This window comes from Drosophila tropicalis, unplaced genomic scaffold (genome assembly GCF_018151085.1).
Source record: "Drosophila tropicalis isolate 14030-0801.00 unplaced genomic scaffold, ASM1815108v1 contig_573, whole genome shotgun sequence".
In the NCBI taxonomy this organism is placed as follows: domain Eukaryota; kingdom Metazoa; phylum Arthropoda; class Insecta; order Diptera; family Drosophilidae; genus Drosophila; species Drosophila tropicalis.
In genome coordinates, this window is record NW_027173049.1 from 3,434,271 (window position 1) to 3,443,970 (window position 9,700).

General features: G+C 35.5%; 1 long non-coding RNA gene across 1 annotated transcript; it reads left to right on the forward strand.

The window, feature by feature from the left end:
* Window positions 1-557: 557 nt before the first annotated feature.
* On the forward strand, window positions 558-6,013 carry LOC137575298 (uncharacterized). The gene is made up of 2 exons (XR_011032141.1): window positions 558-1,007; window positions 4,449-6,013. It is a non-coding gene; the product is annotated as an uncharacterized lncRNA (long non-coding RNA).
* The last annotated feature ends 3,687 nt before the right edge of the window (window positions 6,014-9,700 follow it).

Sequence of the window (9,700 nt, forward strand, 5' to 3'; positions counted from 1 at the left end):
ATGTAATAAAATGATGTATAAATTTCATTACATTTGCTTGTTTTTTTCTATCCTAAAAAAAACAAGAAAAACTGCCTTTTTTAGGCCTCCAAAAGCAGGCTCCCCCCTTAAGGGAATTAAATAAAACCAAAAGTAACAGAATTTCAAATGGACCAGAACATACAAGTATTAAAGAAAAGTTTCAGAAAGCGTACAATTGCATAAATAAGACAATTTATATACACCCTCAGACCATTAGTAAGCACCTTGAAATTATCTTTGAGAGTTACAATAAAATAAAGAATAACAAAACAGAAATATGCAATGAATCAAGTAGTAAAATCTTCACTGAGCTAATATACAGTTTAACCAAACAACTAATAAGCATAGTGTTGGAGGAGACGTCATTGTTAACTTAGATTTGTATATATTAAAATTTCTTATATTATTTGTTTAAGATTATCGGAATTTCTACCACTGTATTTACATTAACATGTTCTAAAAGCTTCTGTTACACGGCTCATGAAGAGCTTCTAACTCATGAAAACGAAATATAAAAATGACTTCTTTCTGGAATTCGAAGAGGAGAAGACTTATTTTTCCTCACTCCACTCCACATGCTATTGAGAATTGGAGTTTTGTACCATCTGCAACTGGGCAGATCAAACATTGGCGACCGTGACAGGACCTTGCACTTTGCAAGTCCCAACATAAAAACTTAAAAACTATATAAAGTCGTTTATTCGTTCATTATATTGCATTCATCGTTACATCATCTTGGACAGTCATCATTGGACTTTTCAGCGTACATCATAATCACATTCATCATTGGACTTCTTCATCGTTACATAATCATCTTGGATAGTCGTCATCGGACTTCTTCATCATTGGCATTTGCAAGACATCATCGTGGACATTTACGTGGAGCCCTATCATAACCAAAGTCAACTTGAGTGTGTAACTCACATGTAAAGCACTAAAGCTAAAGTAAGCTTTAACACGTGCTATTAAGTATTAAGCACCACGGAGTAAGTACTCAAACTGTCATATAGAGAAACGATCTACATATTAAAGCTCACTTATTAAGCTCTTGAGTGAAACTTAATGCATTTGAGTGTTTTTATTAAAACTAGAACTCGTTTAGCTCACGTGTAATTCATTTCTAACTTGCTACATTTTTTTCGTTAAGGGCCCAAAATGTCTCCACCAAATGAAACGCAGCTTCTACCTCTCAGACAACAACGGAATCAACTGCAATCTAATATTCAAAGTTTAAGAGCTAGAATCGATCTTGAAAATTAATTTGTCAGTCTCAAATTATTGAGTCCTATTTTAAACAAGCATTACAAGTTCTAACCAATATTGAGAAGCTAGATCCAGCAGACGCGAGTCGGGCAGAGATAGAAAATTTTTTTATCGAAACAAAGGCAATCATATTACGGCGCATTGGCGCAAGTAAAAAGAAAAACCATAAGAACTTAGTTTCTTTAATTCATCGACTTATAATGGGGGACATCATAATCGGCTTCCAACCCTCAAATTACCTAAATTCGACGGCAAATATGGGGAATTCAAAAAATTTATTACTTCATTTACAAATATGGTACATGTAGACAAATTTAACTATCTAACAAGTTGTCTATCTGGCCAAGCTCTAAGCGTAGTCTCGCCATGTCAAGTATCAGACTGGGCCGACTGTTATCAAATTCTCAGTCGACACTGTCAGTATTTGGAAGGGTATCTGCGAAACCGACAAGAGGAAAGAACCGTCAGAGACAAAATTCATAGTACTTCAAAAGTATTTGTTGCAGCCCAAAGTAGATGCCTTCAATGTCAGTCAACTGAGCATAGGTTAGCATTCTGTCCAGTTTTTAATTCGCTACCTTTTATTGAGCGATTTAAGATTGTTAAAACAGCGTCATTTTGTTTGAACTGCCTCAATAAGGGTCATCCAGCCTCAAAGTGTCCTTCATTGAATAGATGTCGTCATTGTGGAGGTTTACATCACACAAACATGCATAAGGATTCAAATGTCCAGGGAAATTATCAACTAGATGGACCTTCTATTCATCATCAATCTCAACAAATCATTCATAATCCACATGACGAAAGTAAAACATTTGCAACATCAATGTTAACTCGCCATGCTCGGCGGGGATTACTTCCAACAGCAATAGTTCTTATTCAAGACAAATTTGGTGAGTTTCAGCTCGCAAGAGCATTACTTGATTCGTGCTCTGAGCTTACCTTTATAACTGAAGAATTAGCCAAAAGGCTTCAGCTTCCGTTTCGTTACGATCATTATGAGATTGCTGGAATCGGTGAATTACGTACACATATGAAACATTCCGTATCTACCAAAATTCGTTAAAGAATATCTCCAGATGAATGGAATATGGAGTTTATCGTGACTAAATCTATATCTCTACCTCAGCCTGAAAAGAGACTAGATGTGTCAAATTGGGTCATTCCCAAAAAAATTGAGTTAGCCGACCCATTCTTTTATAAGCCCGGAAAAGTAGATCTATTGCTTAGCGTAAAGGAGTTTTTTGATCTACTTAAAACTGGTAAAACTAGTTTAGGAATTGGTCTTCCTCATCTAGTGGAAACTGCATTAGGATGGATCGTCGGCGCTAAGATTGCTGAACCTCAATCAACTCAACAATACACTTGTATTTTAACGCAACAGCAGGACCTTAACATATTATTAGAAAGGTTTTGGAAAATGGATGAAATACATGGAATTCAAAATAAAGATATTTCGTTAACCTCAGAAAAACAAGCATGTGAAACTCACTTTCAGGTGAATACACAATTCCTGGATTCAGGGCGCATACAGGTTCGGTTGCCTTTCAAGGAATCTCCTGAACAACTTGGAGACTCGTTGTCCTGTGCAAAAACTCGAAAGACGGCTTGCATCTCAACAACAATTAAAGAAAATGTACATCGATTTTTTAGATGAATATCTTAAGTAGAATCACATGGAGGTAGCTTCGTTAGATAATTTGCAATCGGGAAATCATTACATTATTCCTCACCATTGTGTTCTTAGACCGCAGATCTCATCAACTAAACTTCGCGTAGTGTTTGACGCTTCGTCTAAATCATCATCAAATAAATCATTAAATGATATTCTCTTGGTTGGTACTACTATTCAACAAGATCTAATCCTAACATTACTCTCGTTTCGTTCGATCGTCATGCTATTACAGCTGACATAACAAAAATGTACGGACAATTTCTCGTCGCACCTGAGGATAGAAGTTTCCAACAAATCTTGTGGATAAAGTCACCGCAAGAACCTATTCAATTATTTCAACTGAATACTGTTACCTATGCGATGTCGTGCGCTCCATTTCTCGCAATCAGGTCCTTAAAGTTTTTATCAGAGACGTATAAGGAGTTGTTTCCAATTGGAGCTGCTGTATTAGCTGAGGATATGTACGTCGACGATCTACTTTATGGAGCTGACTCGCTCGAAGAACTCAATGCTAAGACGAATGAAGTTACCAAATTGCTCTCCAAGGCAGGCTTAGAATTGACAAAGTGGAATTTTAGTGGGGCACCAACAGATTATGAATATAATCTCAATATTGACAATAGTGATGTCACCAAGGCTCTTGGCATGTCGTGGCTGCCAACTGAAGATCTTATATTATTTCGATTTGATCTTCCATTAACTGCAATACCAACAAAGCGAAGAATAGTATTGATCATGGCCAGGCTCTATGATCTGCTAGGATTATTAGCTCCAGTCGTAGTACGCTACAAAATCTTGATCCAAGACTTGTGGATCGAGCGCTTGGACTGGGACGACCCGTTGCCAGAGATCTTACGGACTAGATGGCAACAACTTGAAGCTGATTTATCTAATCTTGACACTCAATCGCAAAGCATACCTCGTTTAGAGCTTTGTGCTTCCGTTTTACTCTGCCAAACATGGACTAAAATCAAACACAAATTAAACTGTCTTGTCAGCAAAACATATTTTTGGATAGATTCAACTGTCGTTCTCCATTGGATTAAAATGCACCCATCAACTCTAAAATGCTTTATTGCCAATCGCGTATCAACCATACGAACTCAATCGCAATCCAGCCGACATTGTTTCACGTGGCTGTGCAGCGCGCGATTTGATGCAGACAAATTGGTTTCATGGACCAAAGTTTTTAACACTTGATGCATTACATTGGCCGAAATCTGAAAAAAAGACAGATTTCGAGCCCAAAGAATTAGAATTGCGAAACACCCTTGTATTGAAATGTAGCACTAGTTATAAAGAAAAGAGCATAGTTGAGCAGATCATTAGTAGACTATCATCGTTTCGTATGATTGTGAGAGTCTTAGTATACGTTTTACGAGTTTTCAACCGAGTTCCTATTAACCGCAGTAATACGATAAATGCTACAAGAAGCATTTCAGTAGAAGAATTTAAATTGGCTTTTAATCATATAATCTCTTCCATTCAGAGTGATGTGTTTGCGAAAGAACTAAAGGACTTACAAGCAGGACGAAGTCTGAAGCCGGAGCCTCAAAAGTTAAATCCATTCATCTCAAATGAACAGACAGGTTCTCAAAACATTCGACTTATCCGTGTTGGAGGCCGTCTTGCAATGGCTGACATACCATTGGACGCTAAAATGCCGTTATTGCTTCCAAAGACTCATAATTTCACTTATAAATATATTGAAGATCTTCACTTGCGAAACCTTGACGCGGGAGCTAAGGTTCTGATAGCGATTCTGCGCCTAACAGTATGGATTGTAAATGCTCGCGAACTGGTTCGAAAGGTTGTTAGAAGTTGCACACATTGCTATCATTACAAACCTGTATTAATGCGACAAATCATGGGTAACCTCCCAGCTGACCGTCTCTTGGCCGAACGCCCGTTTCTGATATGCGGAGTGGATCTATGTGGACCATTTCTTACGTCGTACCGCATTCGAAGCAAAGTTCCTTACAAAACATATTTGGCCATATATGTTTGCTTTTCTTCAAAAGCTATTCATACAGAACTAATCTCTGACCTATCTGCTAATAATTTTATTCTCTGTTTGAAGCGATTCATCGGACGACGTGGCATACCCAAAAGGATTTATTGTGACAATGCAACTTTGTCGGAGCATGTTCGGATCTTGAAGGCTTCAAACGGCAATTCTGTTCAGAACTCAATGCAAAAAATCTGCAGGAATTTAGCCGAAATGCCGGCTTTGAATTCAATTTCATTCCACCGCGTGCTCCCCATTTTGGAGGCTTATGGGAAGCCGCAGTAAAGTCAATGAAGACTCTGCTCATCAAAAATTTGACCTCTTCTCATTTGACGTATGAAGAGCTTCAATCGATTGCAATTGAAATGGAGGCGATATTGAATTTCCGTCCAATATCCATTCACAGCGATGATCCCAATGACGGGGAGGCTCTGACGCCAGCACACTTATTGATCGGATGTTCACTGCAAGCGATCCCTGAACCGGTAGTAAATGACTCAAAACTTTCTTATCTATCTCGTTGGCAAAGGCTGACCTATCTCAAGCAACGCTTCTGGGAACTCTGGAAGCGCGATTATGTACATCAATTACAAGAACGCTCTAAGTGGTTGCATTCCGAAAACAACATAGCAAAGGATCAATTAGTTCTCATCCATGAAGACAATCTTCTACCGCAATGCTGGATTACTGGTCGTGTGGTCGAAGCCATACTTGGTGCATATGGAAGGGTTAGAGTAGCCGATGTTCGCACCAAGAAAGGAATTATTCGTCGCCCAATCTGCAAACTTGCTCCATTGCCTTTAAGAGATGACGTTTATGTAAATTGAAGGAGTCATACTTTATCCTTCAATGGGGGAGTATGTTGGAGGAGACGTCATTGTTAACTTAGATTTGTATATATTAAAATTTCTTATATTATTTGTTTAAGATTATCGGAATTTCTACCACTGTATTTACATTAACATGTTCTAAAAGCTTCTGTTACATGGCTCATGAAGAGCTTCTAACTCATGAAAACGAAATATAAAAATGACTTCTTTCTGGAATTCGAAGAGGAGAAGACTTATTTTTCCTCACTCCACTCCACATGCTATTGAACATTGGAGTTTTGTACCATCTGCAACTGGGCAGATCAAACACATAGCAACAAAATATAATATAAAATTCACAATACCAGTAGATTCGAATCTAGAAGCAACTTTTGAACCTCTAGTAGCAAAAGACACAGAAGAGCCAGGTGTCGAAGATAGCCCAGAAGACATTCTAGATATTTATACAAAACCAAAGATGGTACAAACAAAGATTGAATTTCTTAATACAGCTTCTAAGCTGATTCAAGAGTATGATGGTGGAGTAGAAACATTTCAAAGTTTCATAGATTCACTGGAATTAATCAATGAAAAAAAATCAGAACATGAAAAAACAGCTATTAAAGTCATAAAAACAAAAACAAATGAAAACACTATAAATGGTATGATCCAAACATTAAAAAAAAAATTAAGGGTGAAACAGTTCAGGTAGCAGAGGCAAGATTAATGAATTTAAAACAAAATGGCAAGAACGCAAGTCTATTCATGTTAGAAATAGAAAATCTCACTAAATCATTAAAACGCGCATTCATAACAGACAACGTAAACCCTGAAACAGCAAAAAAATATGCAACTCAAATAGCAATCAATTAGATAGAAATCAATTATAAAGAACTGCGAAAACGAAAAGGTCAGAACAATAATAGAAGTAGGCAATTTTACTGAAATGAATGATGTAGCTAAATTTGTAAATACATCTACAAATATCGAACAGGATCACAGCGTGTTTTATACTAAAAGAAACAACTACACAAATAGGAACTCGTACAATAGTAATAGAAATTATAATAATGATTACCAAAATAAAAATCCAAATGATAATACTAACTATAACAATACTAGGAACTACAATAACTATAGTAATAATTATAATCGAAGAAATTATAACAATAGAAATACAAAAACTAATTACCCTTCTGAAACACAACAAAATAATAATTTATGACTTACAAACGTAGAAGAAAATTCGGAAAACTCCGAAAGTCCTCTGATGTAAAAAATCGAACAAATAAAATAAATAGTTTAAATTGCAACCTTAATAGCTACATAACTTTATACTTTGACGATGTAGGAACAATAAAATTATTATTAGACACAGAAGCTGATGTAAACAAATAAAACAATAATAAAACAAAAAATATTAAGAAAAGACAATACAGTTGACATACACAGACGGACAAAACTTAGTGGAATAGGCAAAGACGTACGTGCAAATTTCAAATATAAACCTATTAAATGAAAACCTTGATTAGTTGATTATAGAAAAATTAACAAAAAACTAGGATGCGCTAAATACTTCTCTTGTTTAGACTTAATGTCAGGATTTCATCAAGTAGAATAACATAATTTTCCACAGATAAGGGCTCATTCAGATTCAAGCGATTACCATATGGATTAAAAATTGCATCAAACTCGTTTCAAAGAATAATGTCCCTTGCATTCACGGGTCTAGCACCATCCCAAACATTCCTTTATATGGATGCTCTAATTGTAATTGGGTGCTCTGAAAGTCACATGATTAGGAACTTAAGGAATGTATTTGAAACCTGTCGAAAGTACAACTTAATGTTGCACCCTGACAAATGCTCTTTCTTCAGACATGAAGTTACTTTTCTAGGACACAAATGCCCAAATAAAGGAATTTTACCAGACGAAAGCAAGTTCAAAACGATTCATGATTACCCGACTTCCAAGAATGGCGACGAAGCCAAAAGATTTGTAGCCTTTTTTAATTACTATCGCATTTTCATTATAAATTTTTCATATCAGGCACAATTTATCAATAAATTATCAAGGAAAAATGTAAAATTCAACTGGGATACAAACTGTCAATCAGCTCTCGAATACTTTAAAAACAACTTATTAAGTCCACAAATACTCCAATATCCGGACTTCAATAAAAAATTCATACATATACGAAAAAAAATTCCTATTTAGAACTGACCATCAGACATTAACATATCTATTTTCCCTGAAAAACCCATCGTCAAAGCTTACTAGAGTAAGGTTAGATTTAGAAGAGTTCGATTTTACTATAGAAACATCAGAGGCTAAGAAAATTTCGCAGCAGATGCTCTCTCCAGAATTGAATTTGAAAATATAAGAAACAGAGAAACTAATAAAATACTTAAAGTAGCAACAAGATCAGAAACAAAAAAATTAACACATAAGGAAAACAAAATTAACAATAACAGAATAGAAATACCAAGAATATATGAAATAATAATAACATAAGCGATTTTATCATTAATGGAAGAATAGATCTAATCGATTACTTGCAAAGGCAATATTTGAAAAATTTATTTTGATTTACGGCTCAGTGAAAACAATTCTAACAGACATGGGAACAGAATATATGAATTTAATACTAATAGAACTTTGCAAAAATTTTAACATAACTAAAATTAACTCCACGGCGCACCATCATCAAACTCTTGGAACACTAGAAAGGAGCCATAGAACTTTCAATGAGTACATCAGGTCATATTCATCCAATAAAAAAGACGATTGGGATGAATATCTAGCATACTTCACATATTGCTTTAACACCACTCCATCCACCGTACATGGTTATTCACCTTTTGAACTAGTCTTTGCGAAACATCCTAAAACTGTCCCTTTTTTATCTGACACTGTAGATCCCATCTACAACATTGTTCAATAAGGAAATAAAATTTAAACTACAAATAGCACAAAATAGAGCAAAACTGCTTATCGAAAAATTTAAAGCATTACAAAAAGAAACATATCATAAAAACACAAAAAAAATAGCTCTAACTGAAGGACAAGAAATACTTTTAAAAAATGATACAGGACATAAATTAGAAAACAAATACACAGGCAAATATAAAATACAGAGCATGGGTCCTAACAATAATATAGTAATAACTGATGATAAAAACAAAAAGCAAACTGTACATTTAGATAGAATAAATATAATACAAAAAGAATATAAGAAAAATATAAATATTTTTCTTTTTGAAAAAAAGGAGGTGCAGTATACTTTAAGGGATAGGATTAGGCCACATACTTTTAGGGATAGATTATAAGTAATTAGTACTTAAGCATAATGTTTAGCTTTAAGTACTGTTAAGGACACTAGCCATAAGACCAATGTAAATGCTCCCCTATAAATACCGGGCTTGCGGCCCCCATAAATTACTTCAAGTCAAACCTTGCCTTCGCCTACTTTACCAGTGTACATACTAAATTTTGTGGCTTTAGCTTTGTTAGTTTTCGAGAAAATCAGTTTTGTTTTATTTTCGGGGGCGGAAGTGGGCGTGGCAAATTTTTTAAATAGCCAATATCTGCACGTCTGTTAAGCTAGTCCAAATTTAATGTCGGCAGCTGTCATAGTTTTTAAGAAAATCAGTTTTATGTAAATTCCGGGGGCGGAAGTGGCGTGGCAAAAAGTTTAAACAATTAGTTTTTGCGCGCTAACTAAACGAGTATATAAACCAAATTTAATGTCTCTAACTGCTATACCTTTAAATAAAAACACTTTTATGTGATTCCTGGGGGCGTAAGGGGGCGTGGCCAAAATTCCAATTAACTCTATACATTTCCATACTACACGAGTATACATACCAAATTTGGTAGCTCTAGCTCTTATAGCCTCGGAGATCTGCGTGTTCATACAGACGG